Source organism: Leguminivora glycinivorella, chromosome 27 (assembly GCF_023078275.1).
Source record: "Leguminivora glycinivorella isolate SPB_JAAS2020 chromosome 27, LegGlyc_1.1, whole genome shotgun sequence".
NCBI lineage: Eukaryota > Metazoa > Arthropoda > Insecta > Lepidoptera > Tortricidae > Leguminivora > Leguminivora glycinivorella.
In genome coordinates, this window is record NC_062997.1 from 6,478,367 (window position 1) to 6,495,086 (window position 16,720).

The following is a 16,720-nucleotide window of genomic DNA, read 5'->3' on the forward strand; positions in this document are numbered from 1 at the left end:
ACAGGCAAGTAACAACTTCAGTACAAAATCTGACACGCTCAGCCGCCATACAAATAGATGAACTTGTTTCTTCTATCTAAATCTAGTTCTGTGGGTTGAAAGAAAACGAAACGCTAAGTTATCAACAAATGCTAAGTTTTTCTAGGATAGCGTCCATATAGTGGTTGTCTCTGTGACTCCATACTCCATACTCCCATACTCTCCATACTTGGTACTTACTTTTGTACTGGGGCATTTCCAGAAATTGGGACCCATAATTAGTGACAGTTGTGAACAAAAAGTTGACTGTCAGTTTTGTGACACAAATTAAGCATTAAATTTGTCTGAAAATTAACTTTTTTCACGTTCTAAATGTAGATTAATGCTCGAAGTTTTTATATTATAAATGGGCTTAAGCACTGGTCCTACCGCGAGCTAGTAAACTATGAGCTATCGGCTATAAAAACGAACAAAAGATCATCACTCCCGCGTAAATAAAAGAGACACGGCTATGTTTATAGTTCGCCCAGCGGTGAGCTATCAATATCGCCGTGTCTCTTTTATTTGCACGGGAGTGCTTATCTTTTGTTCGCATTTATAAACAATAGCTTACTAGCTCGCGGTGGAACCAGTGCCTAACCATTGGCCACAGACTAGCCAAAGGCAAACACATGGCCTACGATGGAGTGAGCTCACCCAGAAGATACCTGTTCACCCTAGATTTTAAGGTTACCGGAGTTTTTATAACTAACACAAAACAATACATATTTTTATTGTAATTTTGTCGTCACTAAACTGACAGCGAGGTAACTTTTTGTTAACAACTGTCACTCATTTTGGGTCGCAATTTATGAAAATGCCCACTGGTACGAAATAAACCCGCGCTTAAGCAACTTGTACTCATTACTCATTTTTCCAAGATATGCGGATGATCCGTAGAAGCCATACTATACCCTGTATGTCTGTCTGTCTGTCCGTCTAGCCGTCACGGTTGTGACAGGGATGTCCATGTCACCCTGTAGTGTTCTTGGCCGCACCTGAAATGAAATAATGATATTTTGAGCCAGTAGGTATAACTAATATATAATGTAATTCTGGATTTGATGTGTAATTATTAATTACACACCTCATTAATTACTAATTAATGAGATTTTGAGCCAGGACAGGGTGGCCCAAAAATACGTTGACAAACGTTTGTGTAATTATTTTTCTGTGTGTTAATATCTATAGTTATTGTCACAATACCAACTGGTAAAGGCGCTTTATCCGCAAGAGAGCGAACGGGCCATTTTTTTCAAAGTTGTCCACCCCACTTTTTTTGTAACATGGGTATTTTTTACGCGATTCATACTCAGAGTCGAGAGCTCTTTCGATCCTGATAGGAGAAAAAAAATGTCCCAAGATTTTCATACATTTTTTCGAACCTTCCATTCCGTTACCGCCATACAAAATGTATGAAAAAATGGTAACGGAATGAGAAAAAAACCTTGGGACACTTTTTTTCTCCTATTAGGATTGAAAGAGCTCGCGATTCTGAGTGGAAAACACATAAAAATTTCCAAATCCAAAAAAAAAGTGGGGTGGACAACTTTGAAAAAAATGGCCCGAACATGCAAATTAATTTCATACAAGTTTCAACTTGATGTTTAAGCTGTCTGGTAAAATTGACATTCAAATGATGATTTTGAATCATAAATGTTTAGAATTGATTTAGTTTGATGTTTTGCACAGACAGAAGCGGCGGGCAATTTTGTTATTTATTTAAAATCGTATGGCAATATATATGTCGCAGGGAAATGGCCAAAATAGAGATTTCATCGCGACGAAACCTGTCCAGAAATTTGATCAAATCACCATATTTATTATATCATATTTCAGTTAAGACTTTATCATTTCCCTAAATTCGTTTAGCGAAATGTTAAAAGAAATTGACTTTTTGAGTTCGTTTCATCAACTTACTGTTGTGGTTCAGGGATTTTATCAAATCTAGTGAAATGACGAAACGTGGCGTGTCTATTGGCCGATTTAGTGATTTCACTAAACAGAGTCAGGGATTTTGTCAAATGACTGAAATTTTCTAGATAAATGATGAAATGGATTCGTCATTTTGGCATCTTGCGTGATTTGATCATATCCCTTAGAGATTTGATCAAATCTCTGTTTTGGCCATTTCCCTGCGACATAAACACCGTGTTTTTTTTTGTTTTCCATTAAATTCGAATTTTTTTTTCGTTTTTATAATCATGACATTCAAGGAAATGGTAAGGGATGCGACACACGTATTCAGTAATGAAATTTATTTTTATAATAATTCGAAAACCGTAAGAGTTAGGACGCTAATTTCTTAGAGAAATCTATTGTGTTCGACCTCAAGAACCTTCCCTTAAAGTTAACGGAATTTAATAAAAACACGGTGTATACAATACAGAGAATTCATAAATCTAACTCCAGAGAATTAATCCACTTTATAGCTTCGTCTTTAAGTTCAATCAGGTCTTCCGGGGAGCCTCCAGTGTATCGATCGACTAGATGGGCACTCTAGGAGAATGTGTTGTATACGGCGATTTTGTTTTATAGGGTGTATAAGTATACCGTATTTGTAAAAAAAACTATACGAATTACTCACTTTATAACAATACTAGGTGTCACAGACACGAAATCCGTTAAAAAAAAAAAAAAAAACATTTTTGTCAAAAAACACAATGCTAAAAAGCGTGAGACCATACAAAAAACAACAAAAGCCCAATAGAGACAAATTGTGAACGTTTTTTTTGTATTTTTTGCGAAAGGAAGTGAATTTGGCAAAGATTACGGTATCTTCGTTTAATGGCTTCCGATTTCTTGATCGGGTAAAATAGGGGAGGTAACATTTAAAAAAAAAATAGCGATACTGTAGAGATGTCTCTAATACTAATAAAAAACAAACAATGATTCAGCATTAAAATACACAATACGTTGATACGAGAGGATTTTTTTATATTAAGGCACGAAGGTTAAACAAACTTTGCCACCGAGTGAAACACAACATTTTTCACCACACCAACACGAACAAAATACTGACTATAAAACATCAAAATAAATCAAATCCATCAATTTATTCACAGACTGTGCTCCCAGGCGGGCCGAAGGCCCGACGCGGAGCTTGGAAACCCAGCGAAGGCCGAAGGCCGAGCTCCGCGTAGGGCCGAAGGCCCGGAGCGTCCCTGATCGATCAATATAAATATTTATATTTATGATGCAAAATCATCATTTATAGGTAAAATCCAGCAGCCAGATTAAGACATCGAGTTAACATTTGTATGAAATTACTTTGCCCCCTTGTGGATAAAATGCAATTTTGCTCTCTGTTTTCGAATAGCAAAAAAAGCCTTTACCAGTTGGTGTGGGGAAAATTTTTTTTAATAATTCGATAACGGTAAGAGTTAAGAGGGTACTTTCTTAGAGAAATTGATTGTATTTGAACTAAAGAATCTTCCCTTAAAGTTAACGGAATTCAATAAAAACAGGGTGTATAGCAGTGGCGGGGCGTGAAAATTTTCGTTGGTAAAGCCGGAGGGGTTTTTGGCATCTGTTTTGTATGGACTTCTACAGATACTAGAAAATTTTAGGGAACCCGTTGGGAATCGAGTTGTATCGACGCTCCGCCACTGGTGTATAGTGAATATACTTAATCTATGAAAAAAACTCAAACAGTTAGTATCCGGTAAAGATCCCCACTCAACAGGTGGTCGCGAAATTCGCTAAAAAGCGTAAAAAGCGACGCGTGAGAAACGCGGCAGATGGTCGCGGGCGCAGCTTTATGTAACGGTGGTAAACAAGCGCCCGTCCCGTGCGGTAGTAGATTATTAACCTTTTTTTTATGAAGGTCAAAATCCTGTGTACGTACTACATACATACATACATACAATCACGCCTGTATCCCATAAAGGGGTAGGCAGAGCACATGGAACTACTAAAGCTTCAGGGCCACCCTTGGCAAATAAGGGGTTAAAAGAAAACAAAACTGTGACATTGCAGTGACAGGTTGCCAGCCTCTCGCCTACGCCACAATTTAACCCATATCCCATAGTCGCCTTCTACGACACCCACCGGAAGAAAGGGGGTGGTGAAATTCTTAACCCGTCACCACACAGGCAACGTACTATGTGTTTTTAACCCCTTACGCTAATAACCTAACCACAAAATCAAAAATTTGAAATAACCTACCGCTAAGAACACTCCCGACTAATTCAGCTTTCAAACAAAAAAACTTAGTCTAAATCGGTTCATCCGTTCGGAAGCTACGATGCCTGAGACAGACACACACACAAACAGACCGACAGACAGACAAGTCAAAATTGTAACACCCCTCGTTTTTGCGTCGGGGGTTAAAAACAAATATCATACAAAATTTTACTTGAGGGAGTAGAAAAAGTACTCAGCGCCACCTAGATTAAACTGGGTAAAAATTTAACAACACAAAATTTTAATTTTGAAAAAACCCCCGACTGCGACATAGTTGACCGACTTTCATGAAACATGGCTAAGAACACTCCCGACTAACACAGCTTTCAAATAAAAAAAACTAAATCGAAATCGGTTCATCCGTTCAGGAGCTACGATGCCACAGACAGACACACACACAGACAGACAAACAGACAGACAGACAGACAGACAGACAGACGGACAGACAGACAGACAGACAGACACGTCAAACTTATAACACCCCCTCGTTTTTGCGTCGGGGGTTAAAAATCAAAAGAGTTGTCGTAATTTGTGACGGGGTGGAGATTTTTGTATAGGGCGACATTTATAGACGGTCAAACAAATCTTGTCACTGGATTAATAGTTATTTGTTATACAAGGGGGCAAAGTTGTATTTTAACGCCGAGTGTGGAATTGAAAAACGAGCAAGTAAAGAATTCTATAGGATTCAGAATTTGAACTTGCGAGTTTTTTAACACACGAGAAGTAAAATACATTTGCACCCGTGTAACACAAAACTTTTCCCCTCACTATAGCGAGGAAACTACAACGCAAAAACTGCGTTTATCACTGCTTCCAGTAGTTTCACAGGTGGTAAATCATCTTTATTACTAGATTCAACTACTTTTATCAATTTTAAAGCAGTTAATTTGACTTTATTCAAGGTCAAATTACTTTACTCACTAGTGAATAAAATGCGTTTTTACTCACTGGTATTAAAGGACAAAACACGTGTTTCCGAGCTAGTGAGGGAAAAATATATTTCTGAGCTTTCTCAATTAATTACATCATTCAAACGGTAATTCCATACTACAGCTATTTTCAGGTTACCATTACCTAGAGACAAGTTCAACAATTACTTACTGTATAAAGTCGATCAGCTGTCTAGACTCCCCCCCCCCACTCCCACTGCTCCCCGTCTAGACGGCGAGCAGACTATGTTTAGTGTTTAGTAGTGTTTTGACTACGAGTGAGGACTGATTTTTGACTAGAAACAAAGAGGATCGAGTATCAAAGAGAGTTACTGTCAAAGTAAAATGTGTAATCACAGTGCATAGACTGCCATCTCTCGACACAAACTTAAAACTTTTGAACCGCAGTTTTTACAATTTGGCCCATATTCTGAGCTTGATATGTTTTTAACCCCGACGAAAAAACGACGGGGTGTTATAAGTTTGACGTGTCTGTCTGTCTGTCTGTCTGTTTGTCTGTCTGTGTGTCGTGTCTGTCTGTGGCATCGTAGCTACTGAATGGATGAACCGATTTCGATTTAGTTTTTTTTATTTGAAAGCTGTGTTAGTCGGGAGTGTTCTTAGCCATGTTTCATGAAAATCCGTCTACAAGGTCGCGGTCGGGGGTTTTTTCAAAATTTTAATTTTGAGGTTATAAAATGTCAAATATTAATATTAGCGCCATCTAGCAGAGCGTACCCCAAAGGTGTATCGCCATCTAGCTCACCGTACCTTTTTCTGTATGGTTTTGGGGGTTTTTTCTTAGACTTTATCTGTCTATACGAAGTTATATAGGTCTTTGCTAGAAACAATAGTTATTTGTATACATTCCTCCATTCTTGACGACTGGTCTGGCCTAGCGCGTAGTGACCCTGCCTGCTACGCCGCGGTCCCGGGTTCAAATCCCGGTAAGGGCATATATTTGTGTGATGAGCACAGATATTTGTTCCTGAGTCATGGTTGTTTTCTATGTATATAAAGTATATTTATATATATCGTTGTCTGAGTCACAAGCCTTCTTGAGCTTACCGTGGGGCTCAGTCAATCTGTGTAAGAATGTCCTATAATATAATATATAATATTTATCCACAAGAGTACAAAGTAATTTCATACAATTTTAACTTGATGTATAAATAAATGATGATTTTGCATCATAAATATTGAATAAATTAATAAATTTGATTTAGTTTCATGTTTTATAGTCTGTTTTTTGTTCGTGTTTGTGGTGAAAAATTTTGAGTGTTTTTTTTTAGTATGAATAGGTAGACGTTTGACCACGATCACACCTTAGCACCACGGCACGGCAAAGTTTGTTTAACCTTCGTGCCTTGAAACCCTCGCAAAGCTCAAGATTTCATTTCTCAAATCACTCGCTGCGCTCGCCGTACAAAACTGGAATCTTTCCCTTGCTCCGGTATCAATATTGGCACGTGTGGTTTTTAAGCAACACTTTTGCCCCCTTGTAATAGTTATTTGTTATACAATGGTGCAAAGTTGTATTTTAACGCCGAGTGTGGAATTGAAAAACGAGCAAGTGAAAGGATTCTATAGTTGAACCACGAGCGAAGCGAGTGGTTCGAGAATAGAATCCTGAACTTGCGAGTTTTTCAATACACGAGAAGTACAATACATTTGCACCCGAGTGTAACACAAAACTTTTCCCCTCACTATAGCGAGGAAAGTACAACGCAAAAAACGCATTTATCACTGCTTCCAGTAGTTCCACATGTGGTAAATCATCGTCATCACTAGATTCACTCACTTTTATCAATTTTAAAACTGAAAAAATTACTATATTCAAGGTCAAATTACTTTATCCACTAGTGGATAAAATGCGTTTTTACCCGCTGGTATTAAAGGACAAAACACGTGTTTCCGAGCTAGTGAGGGGAAAAACAAATAACTATTTATGTATTTATTTGAGTTCAGGATGCAAGCATAAATAAATTGACACAGACTGACAAATTTGAGCAAAAAATCCACGACTAGACACAGAGCATATGTAAATACATCTAATATGAATATGTATGAGACCGTTATGGTTACATAAGGTGGTTATATACAAGGTGCTCGCGAGGAACCCGCATAACTTGAACCACGCGTTTCTGAGGCAAAAAGAAAGAAAAAATGTTATATGAAGTTTAAAATTTTTCGCCAAAAAAAAAATTTTTTTTTGTTTTTTTTTTTACTTTTTTGGACGTATTTTCACATAAAAATTTCTTTTTATCCATAAAGTTGGCAATTAAAATGAGTTCCTTCATTTATTTTTCTAAAAACCAAATTAATTGGAAGTTTTTCTTGTCACATTTTGACATCTATCAATGACTACTGTGAGACTATGCTCCACAATTGCGCATCAGCGCCGTTAAGAAACCTTTTCTACTGAGTAACAATACGGAAATGTTTTTTTTTAAATTGGCAATAACTCTGAAACTAGACGAAATCTAGAAAAGTTTATATGACATTTTAGTCTTAAAATGTGACCAAGAATATGCCGTTAAAGTTATATGGGTTCCTCGCGAGCACCTTGTATAGCTGTAATCAATGTTGGCGCCACTTATATAATAATACTTGTTTCTTTATAAATCTACCGGGAAAGTGGGTCTGTCTGTCTGTCTGTACATCAAGGTTTGAAAGACATTTCTCGATATGTTAGTCATAATCTTCGCTGGTCGACTGCTGCCACCTCTTCGAACTACCGTCAAGGATGCCAGAATTCTATAGATGGTAGAAATTGCCACGTTTTTCTTGCTAAAATGATCCACTGTGAACTTTTTACAGACGCGAATGTTAGGAAGTCTAAAGCTTCCAGACAAAAAAAAGTAAATCCAAATCGGTTCATCCGTTTGGGAGCTACGATGCCACAGACAGACACACACACAGACAGACAGACACACACATAGACAGACACGTCGTGTTTGCGTCGGGGGTTAAAAATAAATAAAAACGCTTTAAGGATAATTTTGCTGTCCGTCTGTTTGTCTGTTCCCTTTATTTCGAGAAGGTACTTAGGCCAGATCTACAAAACATACCTGCGAGCTGCGGAAAGATAGTTCATCATTGTAGATCTTCCTGTAGCACTCATTTCTTCAACTTGACATTTATTTCGTTCATTGGCTCCTGAGTTGCCTGAAATTAAAAAGAATTTTAAATTAATTTCAGAAGTTTTTTTGACAATCGAAAAATTACCATCAGAGAATATGCTTATTCAAAATACTGATATCAAACAAAAAAAAAATCATGTAAAATGTTGCTTACAAAATAAGGCTTGGAATGTCGAAATTTTATCAGGTCTTACAGCCTGGAAATCAAGAGCAGAAATGGTTTTTTTTTATAGCAACACTAGTGCGTTTTCACATTATCCGATCCGATATCAGATGAAGGAAGGATTTCAAAGGCAAAAGTCAAAGATGGCGGTTTAAATGTATGGGATATCGGTCCTACATTCGATATGGGTGTATCAAAATGTTATCAGTTTTAACTATACAGAAAAAATTGTATCTCCAAAACCGTGGTCCTTAGGAGTCCTAAGACCAAGGTTCCAAGGACGGAAATGAAGGAATTAATTAACATCACAAACCCCCCAAAAAAATTGTCATTTCATGTGCTAAATATTCTGTGTATCCAGGCCATTTTTTTTTCAAAGTTGTCCACCCCACTTTTTTTTGGATTTGGAAATTTTTATGCGGTTTTCACTCTGAATTGCGAGCGCTTTCAATTCTAATAGGAGAAAAAAAGTGCACATTTTAATTTTTCCTCAGTCACCCGTTGACCACGAACGCTGTAAAGAGTTCGAAACGTCGGGATGTATTTTAAATTCATTATACGCGATTTAATCAGTTTCCATAGTTTTATTTCATGAGAAAAAAAGTGTCCCAAGGTTTTTTCCCTTTCCGTTACCATTTTTTCATTTGTATGGCGGTAACGGAATGGAAGGTTCGAAAAAATGTATGGAAATCTTGGTACATTTTTTTCTCCTATCAGGATCGAAAGACCTCGCGATTCTGAGTATTAAACCCATGTTACAAAAAAGTGGGGTGGACAACTTTGAAAAAAAAAAAAATGGCCCATCCATACTAATATTATAAAGTGTGTGTGTCTGTTTGTTTGTCCTTCTTTCACGGCAAAACGGAGCGTCGAATTGACTTGATTTTTTAAGTGGAGATAGTTGAAGGGATGGAGAGTGACATATGCTACTTTTTGTCTCTTTCTCACGCGAGCAAAAGCTAGACAACTCTGTCCTTACTTATTCCTCCTTTGGTGATAGATATGTCAACCCTTATTGTCCACGTCACGCGTTATCAGTGGAGTCTGCCTTGCTTCCTGTGGGCGCGGCTTGACGTAGCTTATCATACAACACATGTTTTAAATACCGGGAACATACATAGCATAGGGTTATTCCTATTCCCAGACACGGGTCTCTATTGGTTCCCATCAAAGAGGATAGAGTATTATAAAAAGTTACTTTTGAAGTAAAATGTGTACCTATCACAGTGCATAGACAGCCATCTCTTGACACAGGCTTAAAACTTTTGAACCTCAGTTTTGACAATTTGGCCCATATTTTTAGCTTGATATGTGTTAAAATGTCAAATATTAATATTAGCGCCATCTAGCTGAGCGTACCCGAAAGGTGTAAAGCCATCTAGGCCTCCGTACCTTTTTAGGGTTCCGTAGTCAACTAGGAACCCTTAATAGTTTCGCCATGTCTGTCTGTCCGTCCGTCCGCGGATAATCTCAGTAACCGTTAGCACTAGTAAGCTGAAATTTGGTACCAATATGTATATCAATCACGCCGACAAAGTGGTAAGATAAAAAGTGTTTTTTTTTTGTTAGGGTACCCCCCCTACATGTAAAGTGGGGACTGATTTTTTTTCATTTCAACCCCAACGTGTGATATATTGTTGAATAGGAATTTAAAAATTAGACTTTATCTGTCTATACGGAGTTATAAATGTCTGTGCGGCTAGGCCACCAGCGTTTTTTTTTGTGAAGTTACAACTATTCCTTTACTTAATCCTCTATGGCACAGTACAGGTATAAATAAATAATTATTATAGGACATATTTACACAGATTGACTGAGGCCCACGGTAAGCTCAAGAAGGCTTGTGTTGTGGGTACTCAGACAACGATATATATAATATATAAATACTTATATACATAGAAAACACCCATGACTCAGGAACAAATATCTGTGCTCATCACACAAATAAATGCCCTTACCGGGATTCGAACCCGGGACCAGGCGCAGGCAGGGTCACTACCGACTGCGCCAGACCGGTCGTCTATATATTGTAGGTAGAGGTGGATAAGGTTGGCTCGCTGAGCCGCTTTCGCAGACGGTCCGCAGACGTTTTTTGTCGGCGCCCGGAGGACCGGTTTAGTTCGCAAGTCATGAGCGCAAGCGGGAAAGCGTGATAAGAGGTTCCGTAGTTTTCCGTATTTTTTTCAAAAACTACTGAACCTATCAAATTCAAAACAATTTTCCTAGAAAGTCTTTATAAAGTTCTACTTTTGTGATTTTTTTCATATTTTTTAAACATATGGTTCAAAAGTTAGAGGGGGGACGCACTTTTTTTTCTTTAGGAGCGATTATTTCCGAAAATATTAATATTATCAAAAAATGATCTTAGTAAACCCTTATTCATTTTTAAATACCTATCCAACAATATATCACACGTTGGGGTTGGAATGAAAAAAAAAATCAGCCCCCACTTTACATGTAGGGGGAGTACCCTAATAAAACATGTTTTTCCATTTTTTTTTGCACTTTGTTGGCATGATTGATGTACATATTGGTACCAAATTTTAGTTTTCTAGTGCTAACGGTTACTGAGATTATCCGCGGACGGACGGACGGACGGACGGACGGACGGACGGACAGACAGACATGGCGAAACTATAAGGGTTCCTAGTTGACTACGTCGTGGGATGCCTCGAATCCTTGGATCGGTTAACCCTATCGCTGCCTCCCGTGCCCTGCACCGCACACGATATCGAGCGACGGGTTACCGACTCGCCGACACGGTTTCTCCGGCTGTTGCCGAGCGGACAGACTGAGCAAAATGATATCAACGCGCCAATGGTCAGTATCTAGAGACCTACCATACTAATATTATAAATGGGAAAGTGCGTGTGTCTGTTTGTTTGTCCGTCTTTCACGGCAAAACGGAGCGACGAATTGACGTGATTTTTTAAGTGGAGATAGTTGATGTAGGCTACTTTTTGTCTCTTTATAACGCGAGCGAAGCCGCGGGTAAAAGCTAGTGGAATAACTAAGGAAATAGTTGAGCAGTTCCCGGCAACTTTGTACATAGCCACGTAAGCAAATTTTAATTGATCCTATTTTGTTACCAATATTTAGTAATATAAGTCGACTTTCGTGAGATATAATACGGGTTAATTGTTATAATTAAGAAATATAGATACTAGAGAACCTTAATGATGAAATAAAATTTAATAAAATCTCAATTCATCAACAAAAACAAATTTAACTTTTTCCTTAATTTTTGTACAAACTTTTCGAGAACTGCTGAGTTGCAACTCCATACATCAGTAAATGCAAGTTATTTGTAGTGAGTAGTGACATCTAGCGTCATCCACGCGCCAATCACGCGTCAAATAGCGTAAATTATCAACAGCTAACATAAAACTTGTTTTTCAACCCCATTGCACAAATGCATCCCTTTTGCAAAAAAAGAAAAAAAAACCGGCTAAGAGCGTGTCGGGCCACGCTCAGTGTAGGGTTCCGTAGTTTTCCGTATTTTTCTCAAAAACTACTGAACCTATCAAGTTCAAAACAATTTTCCTAGAAAGTCTTTATACAGTTCTACTTAAGTGATTTTTTTCATATTTTTTAAGTTCAAAAGTTAGAGGGGGGACGCATTATTTTTTCCTTTAGGAGCGATTATTTCCGAAAATATTAATATTATTAAAAAACGATCTTAGTAAATCCTTATTTATTTTTAAATACCTATCCAACAATATATCACACGTTGGGGTTGGAATGAAAAAAAATATCAGCCCCCACTTTACATGTAGGGGAGGTACCCTAATAAAACATTTTTTTCCATTTTTTATTTTTGCACTTTGTCGGCGTGATTGATATACACATTGGTACCAAATTTCAGCTTTCTAGTGCTAACGGTTACTGAGATTATCCGCGGACGGACGGACGGACAGACAGACATGGCGAAACTATAAGGGTTCCTAGTTGACTATGGAACCCTAAAAAGCTCCTCTGTGCCAATTTTGACGTGAGTAAAAACATGGTGGATTTGTACGGAAACATATTGGCGCTTACGATCTTTTGAAATATATTCTGTAAAGCAGCTGATTGAAAAAACTGCAGATTGGCAATGCAGTTTTATTATTAGGAACTTATTTCAAGGGCAAACTTTTAATATCGGCTATATTTTTGGTGACGCAAGGAAGAAATTTAAAAATAAAAAGGTTTAGGGTCCCATTTTGTTGTGTGTAATAGTTATTTAGAATAGAATATATGTTTATTTGTGAATACAGCTGACAAATACACATTCATCATCATCCTCCTTGCGTTATCCCGGCATTTGCCGCATCTCATAACCTATCGGTCCGATTCTGTGACAACTAATCCCAAGATTTGGCATAGGCACTAGTTTCACTGAAAGCGACTGCCATCTGACCTTCTTCAATCTTTTAAGGGTAACCAGGCCTATTGGAATTAGTCTGGTTTCCTCACGATGTTTTCCTTCATCGAAAAGCGACTGGCACTTATCAAATGACATTTCGCACATAAGTTCCGTTTGGAAATTTGACTCATTGGTACGAGCCGGGGTTCAATTCAAACCCGCGACCTCCAGATTTTGACCGTAACACGCTCTTACCGCTAGAGCTGTGAGCGCTTCAAATACACATTATAAAAAAAAATCTGTATCTGCATCGTAATAACCAATATTAAGGTGGATGTCCCGGGTTGCCTTGCCGACCAAGCACTTAGTGGTATAATTCGCAAATTGTGCACAGTATCTTTTAAAGATACTGTGCACAATTTGCGAATTATCACCATTTTTTCTAAAAGTCAAGTAATTTTACAAGCCATGTTGGATGGGGCGAAGACAAAAAAAATATGACATCCAATCCGAAATATATTAAGCTCAACTGTGTCTCGATTCATTAATATCATGTTCAAACTGCAACATATTGCAATTTATTTAATTCACGCACACTTACGTACTTAAAGTCAGTAGAGTTGTGCCTGCTCGTTCACTGAAAAGATCGCTCCCAACTAGTACGATCTCCGAAGTGTACTAGTTCGTTCTTTTAGGACATTTAGTACAGTAGTACACCGAGAGAGCGAGAGACAAATTGTACATATGGCGTACAGTAACGCTCGCTCGTACTAGCCGAGAGCTGATCGGCCGTTTTCGCGCGCTCTCGGTCCGGTCAGTCGGTTCTAGTTCGGTTGCGGTCGGGTCTCACGGATCGCTTTGCTGTCATTTTCACTCCTCGGCTCTTCGCTCCTTTTGCTCCCATTCTGTTGCGCGTGTGTATGTAATGTAATGTACTAGAGAGTAGAATCATTTGGGAGTAGTTCGGTCTAGTACAGTGCAGGGAATCGTGTCTTTTGTACTATTAGTACATGTCACAAGCCTAAAAGTCAGTGTCAAATGTCACTAGATTTGGAATGTTTCAATAATATAACCTAGAGGGCGCGGAGGATGAAAATTTATTTGCTACAGAAAAAGTTTATTTATTTATTTATTTAAACTTTATTGCACAATTGGAAAAAAAGTACAAATGGCGGACTTAATGCCTTAAGGCATTCTCTACCAGTCAACCATAGGGCCAAACAGAAATTCGCGAATGTGGGTGCAGTGAGAAAAATAAATTTAGAAAGCATGACAACTATTGACAAGTATAGCAATATTATTTACAATCAATATAATACATAAATAATACGTTCATATCATTACACATATACTTATACACAAATATACATACAAATAATATATTATAAACATTATGCATATGGGCGAAGGAGAACTAATTAAAGTTCGTTTCATTTTAGATTCATATTTAAATGTAGAACAGTTTGTGAACTAAATAAAAATTTTGAAAAAAAAAAAATTTTTTTCCCCGGAATATCAAAGGGGAACGAAAATTCGATTATTTTTGGACGACGCACCGTTTCCATCAAACATGTAGACTAATACCATGTTTGAAGACTCCCTCGAAATGGGGTTGCCCGCCTCAGACCTATCTATCTATTGCATATAAACATTATGCATATGGGCAAAAAACTAATTAAAGTTCGTTTCATTTTAGATTCATATTTAAATGTATTTGAAACAAAATTAAAATTTTGAAAAAAAAAACCGACATAGTGGACCGATTTCCATCAAACATGACAGGGAGCTACGATGACACAGACAGACACACACACAGGCAGACAAACAGACAGACACGTCAAACTTAATAACACCACACCCCGTCGTTTTTTCGTCGGGGGTTAAAAAATACGGAACCACAAAATTATATCGACGGGCGCGCTTTAATTTTTTTTAATCTTTTTTTACACCGTAACGCCATAGCTATTGATTTTATAGATTTTCTATTGATTCCACATCCTCTGTAGGGTTATCGCAAAGGGTGCAAGCTAATTTAAAAAAAAAAGCTATTGTTGTACAAAAGTAACGCCCTACGAACCGGATAAAATGTGCAATTGTCATCTATTCATAGAAAATACGTAAAAAGTGCATTGGGGTTATTAGCAGTTTTAAAATAGTAGTAGTAGTAATACACTTTATTGTACAAAGATAAGAACACACACAGTAAAGAAAAAAAGAACACACACATCATTTGTACAAAGGCGAACTTATCCCATTAAGGGAAATTAAATTCTAAATAACCTAACCACAGAATTAAAATTTTGAAAAAACCCCCGACCGCGACCTAGTGGACCGATTTTCATGAAACATGGCTAAGAACACTCCCGACTAATACAGCTTTCAAATAAAAAAAACTAAATCGAAATCGGTTCATCCGTTCAAGAGCTACGATGCCACAGACAGACACACACACAGACAGACAAACAGACAGACAGACAGACAGACAGACAGACAGAGGGACAGACAGACAGACAGACAGACAGACACGTCAAACTTATAACACCCCGTCGTTTTTGCGTCGGGGGTAAAAAAAAAAAAAATTAAAATGTCTAGTTTCGTTGAAATTTTATATATGACGCTCTAAATGGTAAATGTATTATGTACCTATTTGTATTATTTTATTTCGGTTGTATGTATAGTGTCCTGTCCATTGATGATGAAGATGATGACTCGTAGAAAAAGTATTGTATACAATAGTGATATAATTAAGCTTTTCACTCTCGTACCATACTATTAGGCCACTCAGAAAGCTTCGTGGCCTAAACATGGTACTCGACTGAAAAGCTTTGTATTATATCACGATTGTATAAATAGTTATTTGTTTTACAAGGGGGCAAAGTTGTTGTTTAACCGCACGTGCCAATATTGATAACGTGCAAACGAGCTCAAGATTCCACTATTGAACCTCTCGCTACGCTCGCGGTTCAATATTGGAATCTTTCGCTTGCTCGTGTATCAATATTGGCACGTGCGGTTAAACAAACTTTGCCCCCGAGTGAAACACAACATTTTTCACCACACCAACACGAACAAAATACTGACTATAAAACATCAAACTAAATCAAATTCATCAATTTATTCAATATTTAGGATTCCAAATCATCATTTATAAGTAAATTGCAACAGCCAGCTTAAGACATTAAGTTAAAATTTGTATGAAATTACTTTGCACTCTTGTGGATAAAATCCAATTTTGCTATCTGTTTTCGAATAGCAAAGAGAGCCTTTACCGGTTGGTGTGGTGAAAATACTATTTCAGCTTTTCAGTTCGCTTTAAAACTGCAGTCGTGTTTATACTTTTTAAATTATTTATTTTTTAGGAGTAACTAAATAAAAATTGTTTCGAAATTAATATTCATGCAAAATATAAACCAGAGCATGTACAACAAAATCAAAATTGCTTAATTTCAAACTGTACTTACCCTTTGAAGTGAAGACGCCTTCATGTGTATGCCATGGCAATGGATTAAGAAACAGACCACCCAGTATTTTGAGAGGATAGTCTGTGGACCACCTCAGGTCCTAATGCACCTGAAATGAAAAAATCAATGTTACTTTTCAATGAATGCCTTGGGCCCAGTGTTGGGCAAAAAGTTATTGTATTACAAAATTTAACCTCGTAATGTAATGTACATTACAATGTACAAATTAAAAGTGGAAAAACCAACTATGGGCCTTATTCATATTCATATTCATCTTTATTAGTATTAAGCATACGTTGTCAAGAATATTACAGCTATATACATACATATGTCATCATTATAACTCTTAAAATACGAGGATAAATTGCAATTAAAGAATGTAATTTCAATCAGCCATTGATATACATACAATAATTATAATTTATAATGGAATTACGATTTCCAAATCAATTATAAATTACATTTTGTAATTT

At 37.3% G+C, this 16,720-nt stretch overlaps 1 long non-coding RNA gene across 1 annotated transcript; it reads right to left on the reverse strand.

Annotated features, from left to right (window-relative positions):
* Positions 1-790: 790 nt before the first annotated feature.
* Positions 791-16,360, reverse strand: LOC125240281. Its single transcript, XR_007178599.1, has 3 exons — positions 16,248-16,360; positions 8,207-8,303; positions 791-1,016 (listed from the first exon to the last, which is right to left on the reverse strand). It is a non-coding gene; the product is annotated as an uncharacterized LOC125240281 (long non-coding RNA).
* Between the last annotated feature and the right edge of the window lie 360 nt (positions 16,361-16,720).